Raw genomic sequence first — 21,184 nt, 5'->3', positions numbered from 1 at the left:
ATACAAGTAAAGCGTCTGATTGCGAGATAGCGATAGCTTGACTTGCATTTCAAAACTGGCGATAGCTTGACCGGCATTTCGAAGCTGGTTGATAGCTTGACCGCAGTCAAAATTTGACAGCAGGAACCCTCCCTTTAAATTCAGAAAGCCTAAAGGCGATATCTACTTTTTTCACGGTCTATACGTGAAACGTTGGCGAACGGTTTTACTACTTTTGCTATATAAAAACTACATAAACCACAATGCATTGCCCGTGTTCTTTGTACACTCTGGCCTGTAGTTGAGCAGTGGTCATGTAGATTGGCAAGAAATGAATCCAATCAAAGTCCGCTTAAAGTAAGATGAGCACACACCTATCCTATCACAACATGATCAAAAGTGGGCCCTCCAGCCGTAAAGGAAGGCATTTTTGATGTTGATTGACATGGACTATGTCCAATACTAATTCAGAATGAATAACTGACAGAAAAACAAGCCATTAATCTTGGGAGTGGTAGGCGGGATTTTAAAGGGCGGTGGCATTACTTTATTGACGCGTCATTTGATCAATCAGAATAAGGCTTTTTTTGTATGACAGGTCGACTACTCAATCATGACAAATCTGCTGGCCAGGAGTTTCATGCCGCGGTCCAATCGCTACCGAGGGGTGGGAAGAAAGAAGGCGGGTGGGTAGCAACAGTTGCCCCGGTGAGGACGGAGCGCCATAGCCACGGTAGTCCTGGCGACAAGAACCCAGCAACGCGAATCAACAACAACAACAACCCGATTCCTTAAAAAAACCCAACACCAAAAATTACCGGGGAAAAAAACCCAGCGAAACATAGAGGTGAACCGAGACTTTCCTTATTCATTTTGTTGATTTTGCTGTTGTGTTTTTTTTTTAGCCCCACAGAAAGCGGAAAAGTGCCGTATGAGCCTGAGGTGTATGTATTGGCTGCCCAGCCAATCTTCAAGCCGAGGCGGTTGTTATGACGATGTCAATCCGTGACTGGGGTGCAAAATGGCGGGCGTTATAATACAGGAGTGCACTTGGATTGTAGTTTCTTGTCAAGCCTTAGTATTAAATAACAGCCTTGTGTAGTGGTCTCCTAATGTTGACAACTGAGCTTCGGGGCTGCCTTGTTATTTAAAATTGTAAACTTTTAAAGTATCGCCCTGATTTGTTTAAGAAAGCTTGGTCTTTTTAGTTTTCGCTGTGTTAAGGTGGGCTGGATAGGGTACTTAAATTCAATTCTATAAAGTGTTTGTAGTTTTAAAATAAAAGTTAAAAGGCGAGAACCGGGGGTTTTCCCGTGCTTTCTCTCGCAGTTTGACAGGGTTTTTATTTTTATTTTTAATTTGCTTCTTTGACAGTCAGATCTGGCGAGGGGGGCTTGGCGAGAGACAGTGTGTGTGTCAGAGGGGGGGAGGGGAGGAGGGGGACGACGGCGACTGACGATTGGAGCAAATCGAGTTGCTTGGAACGAGGAAAGCCAGGCAATCAGATTCCTGAAAGTGACAGATAGAGGAGGGTTGGGGCGGGAAGTGCGTCCATGATGACCGGCCACGAGCGAAAACTGTTGGTGTGGTGGCGTCATAGCAGACGCGGAGCATAGCTTACAATAGAATAGACAAAGAGAGGTGATACTTTTTATTGAACTAACTAAACAATAATTAATCACAAGCTTAAAATATCTCAGAGGTCTGTTCTTCAGGTGAAAGTAGAAAGACTAGAAATTGTACAACGATAATAATTGACGCTTGTATTTTCAGGGCGTGATAAAGTTAAAAAAAATAATGAAATCAAACACAGGATACATAAGATACCAAATTGTGTCCTATGCAAATTGATGCTAGTTTTGTGCAAGTGCGTGAATATATATATATATATATATATATATATATATATATATATATATATATATATTGTAAAGATAAAATTAATTTGCAAATAGAGAAAATAGATATTTAGTCATGAAAAACTAGCAACCTTGTTTATGGTGTATTTTGCCAAAAAATGTGACTAAATAAAATAAGTAGGAAAAACAGATACAGCGTTATATAAAAAAAAATACAGAATCACACAAACATAAGAAATAAAAAAGTTAATTAACCAGTAGTTTAACACTTTACCAAAAAGTACGCCTTGTTTTATGGGGTTTAAAATTTCCTGTGATCAGAATGGGATATGCAGTTTTCAAGTGTAGTTCATTTGCAGTGTATTCACTTTTTTGCTGGTCCCTTGAAATTCCTATTAATGAGAATCCACTATAGAGAGAGAGCGAGAGAAAATAGATGGGCTTCAGTGAATTACAGGAAAATAATTCCATCTAGGGTTTCAGTGACATCATAAATAGTCAAGTAGTTTAGTGTTTCTGTAACACACTGAAGAGGCCCACCTATTATTTTCTATAATACATGGATACCCTTGTGATGCTAAAATTAAAAAAAGACAAGGTTCAGCAGTACAGTGGGTTTTTATTTTAACCCTTAGCGGTCCATTTATTCAGCGCGTCTCAGGCGCGTTAGGTCCAATTTATTTTCACACGGCAGTTTATTTTTAGATGCGCTGTTTATAGAGATACGCCCCCCCCCCCCTTTTTTTTCCCGGCTTCTCTCGGCTCCTATCGGTGTCACTCGGTCATTGAATGGGTTTCTCGGCTTTTTCCGGAGAAAAAACGACAAGAGACCTGTTTAAGTCTTTTTGATGATGTCAGACAGGGTCCGACATTGGACCGGAAAGGGAAAATTGCAATGTCGGACCAGGGCAGCAAAGGGTTAAACTTAAGTGTTTCAGTGCTGTACAGACGTTCTATGTCGTTATCCGTTAGTGCTTCAACTTTAGATGATTGCCGGCTTTACCTTGTTTTAATTACCTGTTCCTCTCCAGGTTCTCTGAGATATGAATGTACCAGCTTTACATCGTTTTTTTTAAATGTATTTTCATTTTGTTGATCATTAATGAACATTTTTGTACTGTGTTGTCGAGTGATTGAAAATGAGACATTTTGTATTTGAATTGAAAGTGATGGTCTCAAGGAGTTGAATGGGTTAAAGTTCAAGTATATTTTCCTCTAGAGGAATTATCACTTTTGGATGTCACTACTGTATGCCCTTTTTTTTCGAATTGCTCAGGATGCAAATCTAGACTTCATCCATGTTTATATATATTCCAGAGGATACAATTTTATTTTGCATGGATGTGAAATCCTTGTACCCAAGTGTCCCTCGTAAAGAAACTTTAGAAGCTTGTCAAAAAGCACTAGATAATAGACTAGATAAATCAATACCTACAGCAGGGGTACTGAACATGATCAACATAGTTTTAGAAAACAGTTAATTTACATTTGTTGATAAGAATTACAAACAAAACGATGGTACAGCAATAGGATCTAAGTTAGGAATGCATTTTGCCAGTACATACATGGGGAAATGGGAAGAACAATTACTTAGAAAATCGGAAAGAGAACCTTTAGAATACATTCGGTTTGGAGATGATATTTTTGGGGTTTGGACACATGGAGAAGAATCTCTTTTCCAGTTTCATAAAATGGCAAATGAAATACACAGTAATATTAAGGTGGACCTTCGATGGACAAGGAAATAAATAGAATTTTTAGATACCATAGTAAAACTTGAAGAAGGTTCAATTGAGACTGACCTCTTCTGTAAACCTACTGACATGCACCAGTATTTACACATGTCCTCTGCACATCCGATACACACTAAAAGGGCAATCCCAAAGGGTCTAGGAATAAGAATACGAAGAATATGCTCAAAAGAAAGTAACTATGTAAAACAAAGAAATGTATTAAAACAAATCTTAAAAAAAGAGGATACAAAGAAAGAATTATAGAGACAGAGTTAAGAAAAGTAGATAAACTAAAAAGAGATGATCTACTAGATTATAAAAATAGAGATAAAAAGGTCAAAAGAGTCCCATCAGTAATGACTTACTCTAAATTTTTGCCCAATATTTCTAAAATAGTTTGGAAACACTTGCGGATTCTACATAATTCAGAAAAATTAAAAAAAGTATTTCTTAAGGCCCCAGTTGTAGCATTCAAAAGAGAAGCTAATTTAGGTGATATTTTAGTTCACAGTAAACATAAAAGAATAATTGACAAAATAGATTCTACGAACATGTGCACTAGTAGATGTAAAGTGTGTAAATACATAGACAAAAGTAAAAATATAATTAAACATAAGAACACCACATATCCACTAAAAACTAATACCTACTGTAAAAATAGCAATGTTGTTTATGGAATAGCCTGTGAAAAATGTGATGAAATCAAATATGTTGGAGAGACTGGAACTACTTTATATAAAATAATTCAGAACCACCTTTCATTAATTAGAAATAAAAAAATGAATGAACCAATAGTACAGCACTTCACCAGTCAGGGACATGACATAAATGATGTAAAGTTTGTAGTATTAGAACAGCTCAAATTAGACAATGCGACATACAGAAGAATAAAAGAAAGTAAATGGATAAATAGACTGAACACGATTATGCCAGCGGGACTCAACAGAAAAGAATGAACTAATTAACTTCAATAAATATATAACATTTAAATAAATAAACAAAATTCATTCAAAAGTTGTGCATGCTGATGCGCTGGGGAGGCCAAATCTAGACTGATCCTCAGAGCCAGCATTGCATGATATAATAAAAATATAAGTTTATATAAAGTAGTGTTAATTAGAATTAATACAGATTCAAAGATAGAAGTAAAAATGATGTCACAGTATATAGAACACCATTACATCATGTAAGAATAAATCATGGATTTGAATGTAAACAATAACAAGTAGTTGTCATGCCGTCAAAAACCTATAAATACCTCCAATGTTTTGATTCAAACACAGGATCCCTTGAGAAAGATATGTACAACATATCGAAACGTTGGGCAGCTGGCTCTTTGAGCTAAAATATATATATATAATCAGGGTTCACGCTGAATTCCTCTTAACGCGCCCGTGTGTCCCTCTTCCCAGTACAACACATCTGTAGTGAAATTAGGGAGGTCCAATGGAGGTTTTTTGGACCACTGTAGGTGCAAATCTGCATAAGTGGCATATCACGATTTAGTGTTTGCGCTAGGCCGCGTCCCTTGAAATAAAAAAAATATATACCGCTGAATTTCTCTTAAAGTGCCCGTGTGTACCCCTTCCCAGACCAGACGCAATACCAATACACAGTAAATTAATGCATTTTGTATCAACATGATATGTCTGACAACAGGCTAATCTTTTTTATTTGTTTGTTTATACTTGTGTTTTCATAATTAAACTCCCGTGCCATTATTCTCTCCAGTCCAGTAGAATGCGCTCACACCCTCCCTGGCTACAGTCAGTTTCACAGTAAAACCTGGACGACAACATCAGGCTTGTTAACAGCATGGCCCAGCGCAAATATAACCTTGTATCCCTGTTACACCCGACCATTACTTCTGGAAGAATAAGTAATAAGCTTCGGCAGTGACTGTTGAAATGTAGGCTATAATATTTGTGCTTAAAAATACTGTGAAATTCATCCGCTATAAACATATCTATTTAGACAAAATATCTGTCTGATGTTTGGAGATATGGAGTGACCTAGCAAGTGAAATATGTACTTCTGTGTACTGCAGTACAGTTTATAGACAAGGTGCTGTAGATTTGTGAAACGAAAACCGCATCCTTGATTAAAAAAAAAAAAAAAGTAGCCTACGGTAACATTATAAAACATGTGAAATGTGTCTTTTCTATGACAAAAAACGCCAAAATAATTCAGTATGTGTTAGGCACCAACTGTCTCTTGGCCATTTCGCCAGTAGGCCTATAACGGCATGATTTTTATTTATATATATATATTAGTGTATGTTATTGCATATAGTACTGTATATAATACATCTTGCATTGAGAAAACACCACTGGACTCGGAATAAAGGAAATTATTATGTAATACAGTCACGATTGTTTAAGTAGCATTTTCAAAGCCATATCGTAGTATTAAAATATGTTAAAATATAGCAAATTCACAAAAACAAAGAAATACATATTGTATATTTGACATTTTATTTTTAGTGTTCTATGTAACACGGGCCATCGTTTAACCTTGAAAAAAATAAAAAATTCAACAAGTTATTTACAGTTTTCAAAACGTTTACATGAATACATCTTCTTTGTATAACTATAACTGTGTACTAATTATTTACGAGCAGCACACAACATTAACACATTTTTTTAATGGTTTTGCTTTAGGTATTTGGGCCAATGCCAAAACAAAAAAATCGCTTGACAACCCTTTATATATATATATATATATATATATATATATATATATATATATAAATGATTTTTTTCGTTGTAAACAAAATGATTACATTTTTTAAAAATGTTTTATTTCAGGACGTTTTGGACAAAAGCTCTTCAGCTGTGGGTCTGTCTAGCGTGGGGTACATTTTTGTTATTCCACTTCATGGGATAACTTTGCTTACATTCCAATCCAGTGGTGTGCTGCTGATATTCAGGACAGAGCTGCGCTTCGATAGTTCAAACCATACTGCCACGATACGTGTTTTATATTACAACTTTAACATTTCTGAAATAATTTCAAATTTATTGTTTTGATTTCCATGAGTTTAGTCAAGAGTTTAGTCAAGAAATGCCAGCTACCGATCTGCCTGCGTCAGGCTTATCCGAACAGCCTGTAGCCCCTTCATTAACACTGGTAACGGTAGGAAACTATGGGAGGTGAAATAACAAAAATTCATTAAATGTTAAATTTAGGCAAGCATCGAATGTTGAATTTTAGCATCAAATAATAAATACTTGTATTAAATATTAAATTCATGTATCAAATGTAAAATGAACATCAAATGATAAATTTGAACATAAAATAATAAATTCAACAAAGAATATTAAATTCAAGTATTGAATGTTAAATACTACCATCGAATGTTAAATGCAACAGTGAAATGTTAAAAACTAGCATCAAACATTAAATATGAGCTTTATACATTCATGTGCCTTTCATCCATTCGATGTAGGCTTTATCCAGTCAGTGTGTCTTTTATGCATTTGTTGTGCACTTTGTCATTCGATGTGTTTTTTATCCATTCGATGCTTGCACTTGCAAACTGTCAATCAATCCCATCCGCCCCGCCCGTTCCCACCCCTTCCACATCGGGGAGATCGGTGTTCCTCCTTGTTACCAGTTAACCTGTTCAGCCAATGAGAGGCTTTGATTTTCAAACTGAAATACGGTAGCTGTCTTGTGCCGTCTTTAGAAATTAAAAAGGGTCTTGTTGTTTTACCTGTTTTTTATGTAAAAAGTTATGTAGTGATGATATATATATATATATATATATATATTGTAAGGCAGCGGGATGTGTGAGACAGCAGGGAGGGGGTTAAAACCTCCCGGAAGGAAAAAAAAAAGCGCCTTTTGTTAATTGTTTTATTGTTTAATTTAATTCGTTAATTGTTTTGTTAGTTATATACGGGAGGGTATTTAAGACGTGCAGCCAGTCTGCACGCGTCTGCTGAGTAGAAGGAGGCAGAAGATGGGTGCTCTGCTTCCGAGCAGTCTGAAATAGTAAGTGCTGTGTTAAACCTGTGTGGTTTTTGTTTGTGTTCGGTGGTGTCAGGTAAACGGCTTAGCCGTCCTGCAAGTTAGTCAGGGAATAACCTGTGTAGTAAGTGCTCCAAAACTGAGTTAGGTTTTGTTTTGTGTTTGTGTTTGTTTTGTGTTTTATTAAAAAAAATTAGCGCAACCGCGCTTGAAACTCCATTTCTGTTGTGCTGGGTCGTAATTTTAAAGGGGCACGAACCCGTGGATAGCGTGATCGTTTACAGATGGTGGCAGAGTGTGTGGGCGCCCCTACGACCCTAGAAATGGAGAGTATTGAGGAGTTGATCGAGAGAATCAACCGCAATACTGCGGTCCAAAAAGCATTGACCGCAAGATTGGAGAGACAGATGAGCGAGTTGGGGTTGGCACCGCGGAAGAGGAGGGAGCCAACAGAATTGGAGCTGCTGCTCCAAGAGTGGGAGCAGGCTAGCGGAGCTCCGCAGTCTCCCGAGCCAGAGGGGGAGGAGCTGCTGCTGCCAGAGCCAAAAGGGGAGGAGCCGCCGCTTCCGGAGCCCAGAGGGGAAGAGCCGCCGCTTCCGGAGCCCAGAGGGGAGGAGCCGCCGCTTCCGGAGCCCAGAGGGGAGGAGCAGCCGCTTCCGGAGCCCAAAGGGGAGAAGCTGCTGCTTCTGGAGCCCCGAGGGGAGGAGCTGCCGCTTCCGGAGCCCCGAGGGGAGAAGCCGTCGCTTCCGGAGCCCCGAGGGGAGGAGCCGTCGCTTCCGGAGCCCCGAGGGGAGGAGCCACCGCTTCCGGAGCCCCGAGGGGAGGAGCTGCCGCTTCCGGAGCCCCGAGGGGAGGAGCTGCCGCTTCCGGAGCCCCGAGGGGAGGAGCTGCCGCTTCCGGAGCCCCGAGGGGAGGAGCCGCCGCTTCCGGAGCCCCGAGGGGAGGAGCCGTCGCTTCCGGAGCCCCGAGGGGAGGAGCCGTCGCTTCCGGAGCCCCGAGGGGAGGAGCTGCCGCTTCCGGAGCCCAAAGGGGAGGAGCCGCCGCTTCCGGAGCCCCGAGGGGAGGAGCTGCCGCTTCCGGAGCCCCGAGGGGAGGAGCTGCCGCTTCCGGAGCCCCGAGGGGAGGAGCCGCCGCTTCCGGAGCCCCGAGGGGAGGAGCCGCCGCTTCCAGAGCCCCGAGGGGAGGAGCCGCCGCTTCCAGAGCCCCAAGGGGAGGAGCCGCCGCTTCCGGAGCCCAAAGGGGAGAAGCTGCCGCTTCTGGAGCCCAGAGGGGAGAAGCCGTCGCTTCCGGAGGTTCCCTGCTCCGCTCTCCCCGAGCACCCAGACGTCGCTGGGCTGCTGCCAGACGTCACTGTTGCTCCCCCTGTTAGCTGCTTCGCTTCCCCTGGGTGATTGGACATCACTGCGCCGGTTCCCAGGGGAACCTCTGTCCACTGCTGAATCCTCCAGTGCCCCGGCCTACGCTTTGGTCGCCCCTGTCAGCCCGGTGGGGTCCCGTGTCGCCGGTTCGCGGTTCCTTCCTGACAGTGCCGGAGGGACCGACTCACCCTCAAGCCCGCCTGTGGAAGAGGGCGGCAATGGACATTGTTGGACTAGAGGGTGGGTGGTCTTTTAAAGGTGGAGGGAGGTGGTCGTCGAGTGGCCTGTGTCTTGAAAAGAAGGGGGGGGATGTGTAAGGCAGCGGGATGTGTGAGACAGCAGGGAGGGGGTTAAAACCTCCCGGAAGAAAAAAAAATGCGCCTTTTGTTAATTGTTTTATTGTTTAATTTAATTCGTTAATTGTTTTATTAGTTATATACGTGAGGGTATTTAAGACGTGCAGCCAGTCTGCACGCGGCTGCTGAGTAGAAGGAGGCAGAAGATAGGTGCTCTGCTTCCGAGCAGTCTGAAATAGTAAGTGCTGTGTTAAACCTGTGTGGTTTTTGTTTGTGTTCTGTGGTGTCAGGTAAACGGCTTAGCCGTCCTGCAAGTTAGTCAGGGAATAACCTGTGTAGTAAGTGCTCCAAAACTGAGTTAGGTTTTGTTTTGTGTTTGTGTTTGTTTTGTGTTTTATTAAAAAAACCAGCACGTGAAGTGATTTGTGCTCTCCTCGTGCCTAAATACAAATCTACACTTTAAATACACGTGAAACACAGACCCGTTTATATCCCGTGTACCAATCTATACACCAACATTTACAAACACAACATACAACACATAACACAAATGCACACAGGGGCGGGGCGCTTTGCCACAGTCCTTTACATATGTAGGCAGTGATTCAACAATGGGTTTGAAGATATCAATAAATTTGGAGTTCAGTGGGACAGGAACAAGCTGATACTATGGGACGACCTGGATTGTTTTGTTTGTGGATTTTGGGAAGTAAATAGAAACAACTGCAGCGAGGGTTTTCTACAATTAGGTTCCGTGCAGATTCTGGTAACAGGTTTTTTAGGATGGCGTTATCAATAGTGGAAATCACAGTGTCTTGTAATTTCAGAGTGATATCTTTATCATTGTTAGTGTAGAAGATGGTATCGGAGAGTTGTTGCCGAGCTTCTTTTATGTAAAAGACAACTACAGCTCCTCCTTTGTCAGCTGGTTTTATTATAATGTCATCTCGCTTTTGTAAGTTCCTGTGGCAAAGTGGTAATTGGTAACAGGTGTATAGCAGGTGCGGTGTGGATGCAGTAATTCCAAGAACACACAGACAACAAAGTACGGGTGAAATGGTTTGTTTAATGATTATAAATCCAATGGTCTGATGACCAGCCAGTAAATAATAAAGAGCTGGCAATACACAACAATGTGTATTGCACAGTAATGAAAAAGGGTTGCAGTACCGCAAACAATAAGCACAGTACGAAACACACACAATTACACACAGGTCCAAAGTGAGTGCTCTCAGTGCTTGTGGTGAAGTACAATATAATACGTGCTATTGGTGAAACAAGTGCTGATAACAATGTTGATCGTAACGGTGTGGCACCTGCCACCCAATATGAAGCAAGAAACGCTTCATTTGCCTTTTGCTTAATTGCAAGGCAGTATGCCTGGCCAGGCTAGCTAGCTCATTAGCTTTCTTGATCCCCTCTGCCTTATTTTATGACACTAAAAGTGTTTTTTTATTAATTATATAACATTCCAGTTTTCATTTTATTATAATATATAAAATAAACATTTTGGGTATTGTCTAATGTTTGCCTTGGGTGGTTCCCGTACTTTCTCTAGTTTTGCTTTTTCAACGCATTTGTGCGTTTGACCCAACCGGCTTGTTGTAGTTGAAAGCCGTCTCGCTTCCTGGTAGCCGGGAAGTTTAAAAAGGGAGAGAAAAAACACTGAGGAGAAGGGCTGTCTTTTGTTTGGAATTACTCTCGTTACCGTTTTTTTTTAACTTGGTTGAGGTATTTGTTATTATATTTGGTTAGTCTGTTTCGTTACCTCTCTATTGTTTCTAGCCGCAGTTTCCCTGGTAGGATTATTTTTGGGCTAGCTTTGACATTGTGCTTCAGACACAGCTTTACTAACTGTTTTGCTGTTCCATAGTATCAAGTTAAAATGCGTTCGGGTTTTCCTTGATACTTTTGTTTCGCCAGCCTTGAAGTTGTTCTATTTCATGTGTTTCTTTTGAAATGCGCTGATGTAAACAGTCGTCACCACGTATGGGGATTGTACAACGAGAGTTGCAGCATTTTAAAATAAATACCACCAAGGAGGAATCATCCCCACGGATTTGAAGATCAAATTGGACTGGGTGAGATCTACCTTTTTTTCTTGCTCTTTTGCTGCTGGATTTTGTCTTTTTCTTGGATGTTTTTTTTTTTTTAGAGACTTAATTTTTGTTTAGTTTTTTTTTGACGAATGCCTGGATTTGTTTTCTTTTTTCTTTTTTGAACTTTATTGTTTTGTCATCAGTTTCTGCTACTTTAATGTAACTGAATTGATTCAGTATTTTGTATTCCCCGCTGTGTGATCTGCCCTTTGTATAAAAATTGCTATAGTGATTGTTGACTACAGTTTATTGAACATAAGAAACATAAGAACATAAGAAAGCTTACAAACCTTGCTTGTTTGGTTGTTAGCAGCTTCTTGAAGGATCCCAGGGTGTCAGCTTCAACAACATTACTGGGGAGTTGGTTCCAGACCCTCACAATTCTCTGTGTAAAAATTGCCTCCTATTTTCTGTTCTGAATGCCCCTTTATCTAATCTCCAATCTGTCTGCATATGAAATGCCTTTTAAACCTGGGATAATTCTGGTTGCTCTTCTTTGCACTCTTTCTAGAGCAGTAATATCCTTTTTGTAACGAGGTGACCAGAACTGAACACAATATTACTTCCCTTGATTTAAATTCAACACTTCTCACAATATATACGAGCACCTTGTTGACCTTTTTTATAGCTTCCCCACATTGTCTAGATGAAGACATTTCTGAGTCAACATAAACTCCTAGGTCTTTTTCATAGTTCCCTTCTTCAATTTCATTATTTCCCATATGATATTTATAATGCACATTTTTATTGCCTGCATGCAATACTTTACACTTTTCTCTATTAAATTTCATTTGCCATGTGTCTGCCCAATTCTGAATGCTGTCTAGATCATTTTGAATGACCTTTGCTGCTGCAACAGTGTTTGCCACTCCTCCTATTTTTGTGTCGTCTGCAAATTTAACAAGTTTGCTTAATATACCAGAATCTAAATTATTAATGTAGATTAGGAATAGCAGAGGACCTAATACTGATCCCTGTGGTACACCACTGGTTACCTCACTCCATTTTGAGGTTTCTCCTCTAATCAGTACTTTCTGTTTTCTACATGTTAACCACTCCCTAATCCATGTGCATGCATTTCCTTGAATCCCTACTGCATTCAGTTTGAGAATTAATCTTTTATGCGCGACTTTATCAAAAGCTTTCTGGAAATCTAAATAAACCATGTCGTATGCTTTGCAATTACCCTTTGTCAATGTTGCATCCTCAAAAAAGTCAAGCAGGTTAGTTAGACACGATCTCCCTTTCCTAAAACCATGCTGACTGTCTCCCAGGATATTGTTACCATATAGGTAATTTTCCATTTTAGATCTTATTATAGTTTCCATAAGTTTACATATAATAGAAGTCAGGCTTATTGGTCTGTAGTTACCTGGTTCGGTTTTGTCTCCCTTTTTGTGGATCGGTATTACGTTTGTAGTTCTCCAGTCTGTCGGTACAACCCCTGTGTCAAGAGACTGTTGCATGATCTTGGTTAGCGGTTTGTAAATAACTTCTTTCATTTCTTTGAGTACTATTAGGAGGATCTCGTCCGGCCCAGGGGATTTGTTTATTTTAAGAGCTCCTAGGCCCTTTAACACTTCTGCCTCTGTTATGCTAAAGTTATTTAAAATTGGATAGGAACAGGTCACCATGTGGGGCATGTTGTCCGTGTCCTCCTTTGTAAAAACCTGTGAAAAGTAATCATTTAATATATTTGCTATTTTTTTTTCTTCATCTATGATTTTGCCATTTGTCTCTCTTAGACATTTAACCTCCTCTTTGAATGTTCTCTTGCTGTTATAATATTGGAAATACATTTTGGAATTGGTTTTAGCCCCCTTAGCAATACTGATTTCTATCTCTCTCTTGGCCTTTCTAACTTCCTTTTTGACTTGTGTTTGCAGTTCCAAGTACTCTTTCTGTGTACTTTGTTTTTGGTCCCTTTTAAACGCACTGTAAAGTGCCTTTTTTTGCTGAATATTTTTTTTTAATTGATCTTTAAACCATTTTGGCCATTTTGTTTTAGATTTAGATTTGTCTACTTTTGGGATGTAATTGTTTTGCGCCTCTAGTACTACATTTTTAAAAAAACAGCCATCCTTTTTCTGTGGATGTTTTTTCTATTTTACTCCAATCTACTTCTGTTAATCTCTGTTTCATACCTTCATAGTTTGCTTTTCTAAAATTGTAAACCTTAGCATTAAGATAAATACATTTAATAGTTGTCTTACCTGAGTTGTTGCCCTTGTTTTGATGTGGTCTCCCGTCTGTTTTTTTTTGTTTTCTCCCCCCTTCCTTTCTAGTTTAAATGCTTCTGGACCTCCTCAAGGATCCTTTCTTCGAGTAGATTGGTTCCCTTTCTGTTTAAGTGCAGTCCGTCCCACCTATATAGATAGTCCTTGTTGTAGAATGTGCTCCAGTGTTCAAGAAAGGTGAAGCCTTCCTGTATGCACCACGATTTCAGCCATGCATTTTGATTTTGTATTTCCAGCTGTCCATATGGTCCTTTGCAAGGTGCCGGCAGTATCCCAGAAAATACCACAGTTTTGGTCTTGTCTTTTAATTTCCTTCCTAGTTCTCTGAATTTGTTTGGCAGGGATCATGGTCTGTCTCTTCCAATGTTGTTTGTACCGATTTGGACGACTACTACCGGGTCGTGTCCTGATCGTTGTAGGAGCCCGTCAACATTCTCAGTGATGTGCTTGACTGAGGCTCCTGGAAGGCAGCACACTGTTGTAGTAAGGAGGTCCAAACTGCGAACTGAACTTGCTGTGTTTCTCAGTATGGAGTCCCCAACAATCATGACCTCCCTTCTTTTTACTGCCTGGCCAGCACTGTTTATAGGGTCCTGGGTGTTGTTTCTTTCATTCTCCTGATGTTGGTTTTGGTCATCTAAATGTTGAAGTGGCTCAAATTTGTTGGATGTCTGGATTTCTGGTGGTTGTGTTTGACAAAGTTTCTTTTTTTCCCTGCTTCTGCCTATCTGAACCCAGCTGTTTCGACTCTCTTCCATCTCCCTTTCAGTCTGCTAGGGGTGCAGACTTCCATGAATTGTGGTTGTGCCAGCTCCTCAAGCTCCTGTTGCTGTCTCATTTCCTCCAGCTCCATTTCTAACAGACTTACTTGTTGAAGCAAGTCCTGGATCGTGCGGCACTTTACACAAACTTGGTTGAGCTCTGTTGGGTTTTCTCGGATTTCCCACATCATGCAGTTGTCACAGATTACTGGCTTGAAGACCATGTTTTATTATTTATTTTTTTTGTTTTGGAAGTTCAGTTTAGCTTCTGCAGCTGTCAACCTGCTCTCAACTGCTTCTAACTGCGTTGTACTTGTCCACGACTGTACTTCTCCCACGCTGTCGCTCCACACGCTGTCGCTCTGAACACTGGCTGCCTTTTGTTTGTTTGTGCGTTGTGCTGCGGGCTCCACCCCTCTCCTGTCTCTCAGAACGGCGCGGAATTTGAATCAGCTGCTCCAAGTTTCAGCTTGTTTTCAGAAAAAGACACGCAGCTGTTAGACTTTAACCCTTTGCGGTCCATTGTCGGACCTGGTCCGACATTGCAATTATTCCTATCCGGTCCATTGTCGGACCCTGTCTGACATCATCAAAAAAACGCAAAAAACGGGTTTCTAGTCGTTTTTTCTCCGGAAAAAGCCGAGAAAGCCATTCAAATTGGACCTGACGCGCCTGACGCGCACTTAATAAATGGACTGCAAAGGGTTAAGCTGCAATGTTTTCTGATTAAAGCAATTCAAGATGTAATTTAAAGATGTAATTCCTCCTTTCTGCTTCTAACTGCGCTGTACTTGTCCACGACAGTACTTCTCCCACGTTGTCGCTTCCACACAATTCTGTAGTACGGGATTTTAGAATATAGTAATTATTTATGTCTAAACTATACTATTAGAGGTATGCTTTGTAATTATTTTCGTTGCATTAATCATATTATGATTATTATTGTTTCTATTTGAATTAATTATGTTTTTTGTTTTGGAGGGTTAGCTCGAGTTTGCAGTCTTTTCTGTAGTTCGGTTTGGGCTGTGCAATAAATACCATTTTTCATTCACCGGTTTGCAAATTTGTAACTGTTTTTCTTTATCGCTGTATGTTTACTGTACCAAAGTTAAAGTGACGGTAGTGCAGTGGTGATCTGGTTTTGTGCTGGCCCTTGGCGATAGCTCCGGATTGGTGTTTAGCCGTCTAGTGCTATATAGCAAAAACACAGAGAGTTATTAAACAGACAAAACAAACAAAACAAAGCTGCTACCTCGTTTACCTTCCAGGTCAATATGTTCCTGCAACGGAGTCTTGCCTTTTTCCAGGCTGACTGACTTCCCGACCCAGGGAATGAACTGTCAGGCCAACCTGTCCAAAGCCTTTCCCTTTCGCTACTTAGCGCCCTCACAGGTCGAGAGGGAGATTTACAACCAGAACTCATACTGTCACAGTTCCGTAGCGCAGTCTCCTCTTTATTAGATTGATTAAGATGTTTTTAGGTATGTTAAAATTGATTTGTTGGATTTCTCTTTCAGATTTGTTTGTAAAAAATCTAGTGCTTGAAATTCACCTGAAGTGGGTGTCCAGGAGGATTTGGTGGGTTTGTACTAAAATAAGTAACATTATTGTCAGCAGGGTCAGAAATAGTTTGGTTAGAAGTTGGGTCATCCCGATCAGTTTGTGCAAAGTCAGCGTGCAGACGTAATCGTCGGAAAAACTGTTGGTTGTCATTGAGTGTAGTGAATTCATTAGCTATTTTTTTTGTAGGTACAAATTTTAGGCCTTTAGATAAAACCGGTACTGGTAAGTGGCAAGTTTTCAGGAATTTTGACAACTTTTGAGATGTATTTTCTGAAATGTTATTTTGTGATCAGTGTTGGAAGTTATTTCCTGCTTGGCAGTGGTAGGTGCAGTCCATTTCATAATTGTAGATTGTACTGACCTGTAGTATCTTATGTTGTCTCGGTTGGGGTTGAAATTTATTTTGAAGCCTCTTGGAAGATCCATCTACAGCACTTTTTTTCAAAAATCCTCCACTAATGTCCAATAGAAGAGACTTAAAAGAATACGTGGTCCACAGTGAAATTCGCTCTTCTGCAGAACCTTTAAAAGTCACAGTCCCATGCAACAGACCACGATGTATGACATGCAAATATATTAACTCCCAAACTGAGATCAGAGACCCTAAATCATCACTGCACATCCACCAGCCCTTTACATGAACAAAGAAGACTACGCGGCGATCTGATTCAAACATTCAAAATCCTAAAAGCTATAGACAATGTCGACCCAGGGGACTTTTTTGACCTGAAAAAAGAAACAAGGACCAGGGGTCACAAATGGAGATTAGATAAAGGGGCATTCAGAACAGAAAATAGGAGGCACTTTTTTACACAGAGAATTGTGAGGGTCTGGAACCAACTCCCCAGTAATGTTGTTGAAGCTGACACCCTGGGATCCTTCAAGAAGCTGCTTGATGAGATTCTGGGATCAATAAGCTACTAACAACCAAACGAGCAAGATGGGCTGAATGGCCTCCTCTCGTTTGTAAACTTTCTTATGTTCTTATATTATAAGACAGCAGACTATATGTGCTCACGTAGACAGCCAGACGGCAGTTTTCCAAGGAATGATAGGATTACAATAGACATTTGGATAACACATATCTAGACTTCAAGAGCAATATTCTATTCAAATACATACTGCTGTAAACTCAGTGGAGGTAGAGATAACAAACTGGCTTGTATACATATAAAAAATATCGTATTGTCGGTCATATTGACAATAAAAGCATGTATTGTAACTAGGGGTGAGACCGAATAGTCGAACATTCGACTATTCGATAACGATGGCACCTATCGACAAGTGAATCCAACATTCGAAAGTTAAAAAAAAAATGTATATATTTGATTTTATTTTAAAGCCTGTACTGCTGATTGGCTCTCTATGTAGCGGTAATGAAGATTGACTGGAGGGTGGGATTTGTTATTTCTTGTCTGTGATTGGCTAAACTAAAACGTACCTCGGCTAACGATGGCTTCCTCACAGAAAAGTTCAGCATGGAAATACTTTGACAAAGTAAATGAAAACACTAAGTGTAAAATATGTGCAGTGCAATTAAACTACAACAAATCTACCCACCTAAAAGCCAAACACCCTTCTGCGACGCTAACAACGACAGAAAAGTAAAGAGGACCGCAACAAACCGCCATTGTATCCTTTGCGGTGAGGCCTCGTCAGTGTGACAACGTACGTGCTGAAAAAACATCAGCCCTTATTGCTAATATGGTGGCAAAGGACATGCTTCCCATAAGTTTTGTTGAAGGTGAGGGATTTCGGGAGTTGATGAAATTTGTGGAACCTGAATACACCATGCACGAAAAACTCTGCACTAAAACAATTACCACTCGACTCGAAAAAAATGCATGCCGATTCAGCAGCGTCTGTCCGCAGAAACTTGTCAAAGGTTGAGAAGGTGGTGATTACTACAGATGCGTGGACTGCACCGAATACCGAGTGGTACGTCATAATAACCTGTCATTTCATTGAGGACTGGGAAATGAAAAACGTAGTTCTACAGACTCGCGCCACGCCAGAGAGGCATACAGCAGAGAATCTCGCAAATGTGTCAAACACCGCTGTAGACCATTCGGGTTTAAGGGGGGGAAATCACTGCCTGTGTTCACGACAATGCCAGCAACATCATCTTCGGAGTTTGTTGAATGGGACTCGAATTTGTGCTTTGCACACACTCTGCAGCTCGCCTTCAACGATGGCTTTAAACTTGGTGCTATACATAATGTAGTCGGTGCGGCCAGCCGTCTTGTGTCGCATTTTTATCACAGTGCAATAGCTACTCAGGCTCTGAAGTTGAAACAAAAACAACAAACTCTGCCTGAGCACCGTCTGCTGCAGTATTGCCGGACCTGATGGACATGCTGATTTTTTTAAACAAGAATAAGTGAACATGATAATAATAATGGACATTGCTAGCCTAACTATTCCTAAAGTTTTTGTTAGGATTTTTTTTTTTTTTTTTTTTTGCTTCCATAGAAGGCTAGTGCGTTAATGCCACTCAGGCCTTTTTGTTCATTCATTTATTTATTTATTAATATTATTAAGCTAGCTACATACATAGCAAGCTATTGCCTATACAGGCTATTTATTTTTTATTCACTGGAACTCGAACACACAGGTATGTTTCCGATTTGATTTAACGTAGACTGGTAGTCTATATATGTTGTGTGTGGTTTGAAAACGTGGGAAAAGTAAATCGTTTAGTTAAGTGGATTGTATAAATTACCTAGCTAGATAGTCTAATGCATTTTGTATTTCGCTGTTATGACCGGAAAACATTATTGCCACAAGGATGCTAATGTTAAGGCATTTGCCTCGCAGCTCACATTGCTAAACTATTATTGAATGAAAATTAAATTAATAATTGAATAAAAATTAGGAGACGCCCATATTTTATAAGCAAGCGTTACTTTTTTTTTTTTTTTTAATTGTCACAACATTTATAGTTCATTTGAAATTGTAATTAACGGAAAAGATTGTGACAATATCGGTAAAAAAAAAAATAACACTTGCTTGCAAAATACGAGAGTCTCACACGAGCGTTGACAGGTATGCTTATGTTATTGCTGCTGTTATGGCATTTCTGTATGTTTCCGAATAGGAAGGTGTTTTTTTTTACATAGCCTAATGTTTATTTAACAAAGTTGTTAAAGTTGTTGTGTTAGCTAAGTATTTTAAAATAAAGTTCAGAATTTATTGCAATTGCAATAATTGTCACTTTGCATTATTTCGCATTTAATGTACGTCTCATTTTGAATGGGAGGCGGAGGCGGAGGCGGAGGCGGAGGCGGGGCGGAGGCGGGGGGGGGGGGGGGGCGACTATTCGATTAGTCGACATCAACAGCTGTGGAATTATCGATAGTCAAAATATTTGTCGTGCACATCCCTAATTGTAACAAGCCGCCAAAATGACTACTTTTGAAGGTTCTAGGTAGAAGTGCTTATAACTTTTTTATTTTTGCGATTCTGACTTTCAAACGGCGTCAGGGTATTTAATACACGTATTTAGGAAAAGTCAAGAACAGACAACCACGGATCTTTGAGATGGAAGAAACTGTCCATGTGTCAACAATAGCTCAGGTACTCCACAAATGTGGCCTGTATGGAAGAGTGGCAAGAAGGAAGCCATTTCTGAAAAAAAGCCCATGTAAAATCCTGCTTGGAATTTGCAAAAAGGCATGTGGGAGACTCTGAAAAGATGTGGCAAAAGATTCTGTGGTCCGATGAAACAACAGCCAAAGCGACACTGGAGTAGCTTAAAAACAAGAAAGTGAATGTCCTAGAGTGTCCTAGAGAACACCATACCTACTGTCAAGCATGGAGGTGGTAATATCCTTCTATCGCTCTAAAGCAGCACAACGCGTTTTTGTCCCAGATGGTGTTCCATAGAGATCACTATGAGTGTGAGTGCATAATCTGGTTTGTTTACTTTTTGCTGTCTAAAACTTCAATAGAGGCTCAAGAGCTGCTGTGTTGATCCTGTGTTTTATATATGTATAATTAATCCCACGTATCACACAGAGCTCTTTTTTTTTTTTTAAACTGTCGCGTAAATTCTGGTCAGGCGGTAAATAAGTGCAAGGTATTTGTCATTTGTAGCAAATACGACCATCTGATTTTTGTATTCAAATACATGTCAAAAACAAATTGATTGAATATTCAGATATTTGTCCCAACACTGATTTAAGTGGAAGCCTACTTATTTTAAAACACAGTCCTTTTATGCTATGTATTTTTGACATTGTATCTTTTTTGTGTTCCCTGAAAAACGGACAGGGGTTGGAAAGGGCCATGAAATCGGATATGCGTTACACTCTGTTAAGTGTCACTGAAGTCAAAATTGTATAGGGTCGGATATGTGAGTGCTGACTGTATGTATGTAGTTTTTTTTTTTTGTTGTGTAGCATTATTTTCAATGTCTTTAATAATAGGGAGTTAATTAAAAACTTGCCTCTTGGAAAGCAGAGGAAAGGCTCACTAGCTGGGGAGGGAGTTTGTATTTCAACATTTAGTGCACTGTAACCTGAGCCCTGTGCTCTTTTAGCCCTCTGACCAAACAGGCAGGCAGGCAGGGTGGGGGAGGGAGAGGAGGTATCATTAACACTGGCAGCTGATTGAGTCATCTGGAGCAGGCAGGCAGGCTTCAGATAACAGGTCAGCTGCTGCTGGATAACGACCCAGCTCCCAGGAAAGTCAATACAGCACCACCAAGTAAGGCTGGGACAAGGCCTCCTTTATTACCATCGATGTATCATTTTCCAAAACAGCAGATGTATCGATGTCCTTAGAAAACGTGACCAAAACTAACAGAAGTACTACTTTTAGAACTACTGATAATATACTGAATATGTAACATACCAAATCGCTACTAAATTATTGAAAACTATTAATGTACATCAATTCAATGATATCAGATTATGCATAACTCCTCTAAAAATGTCTTATTTTCATCATTCAATAATTAAACAAGTAAATCTAAGTGAAGATTGCTCATCTTCGGGAACAACTAAGAACATAAAAACATAAGAAAGTTTACAAACGAGAGGAGGCCATTCAGCCCATCTTGCTCGTTTGGTTGTTAGTAGCTTATTGATCCCAGAATCTCATCAAGCAGCTTCTTGAAGGATCCCAGGGTGTCAGCTTCAACAACATTGCTGGGGAGTTGGTTCCAGACCTCAATTCTCTGTGTAAAAAAGTGCCTCCTATTTTCTGTTCTGAATGCCCCTTTATCTAATCTCCATTTGTGAACCCTGGTCCTTGTTTCTTTTTTCAGCGTTTTGCGCTAAAGCCAAAAAGTTCAATTTTGGTCTCATCAGACCAGAGAACCTTTT

General features: G+C 40.2%; 1 protein-coding gene across 5 annotated transcripts in view; it reads left to right on the top strand.

Moving 5' to 3' along the window:
- The first annotated feature begins 655 nt into the window (after positions 1-655).
- rfx1a (regulatory factor X, 1a (influences HLA class II expression)) overlaps positions 656-21,184 on the top strand; it is a 163,960-nt gene continuing 143,431 nt past the window's right edge. For all 5 annotated transcript variants that reach the window (XM_059008332.1, XM_059008331.1, XM_059008330.1 and 2 more), the window contains exon 1: positions 656-826. The gene's annotated coding sequence lies outside the window, so the exon portion shown is untranslated. The remainder of the gene's footprint in view (positions 827-21,184) is intronic.

The sequence above is a fragment of the Acipenser ruthenus genome, chromosome 36, assembly GCF_902713425.1.
Source record: "Acipenser ruthenus chromosome 36, fAciRut3.2 maternal haplotype, whole genome shotgun sequence".
In the NCBI taxonomy this organism is placed as follows: domain Eukaryota; kingdom Metazoa; phylum Chordata; class Actinopteri; order Acipenseriformes; family Acipenseridae; genus Acipenser; species Acipenser ruthenus.
The sequence above is the reverse complement of the archived record's forward strand: the minus strand, read 5'-3'. Positions and strand labels throughout refer to the sequence as shown.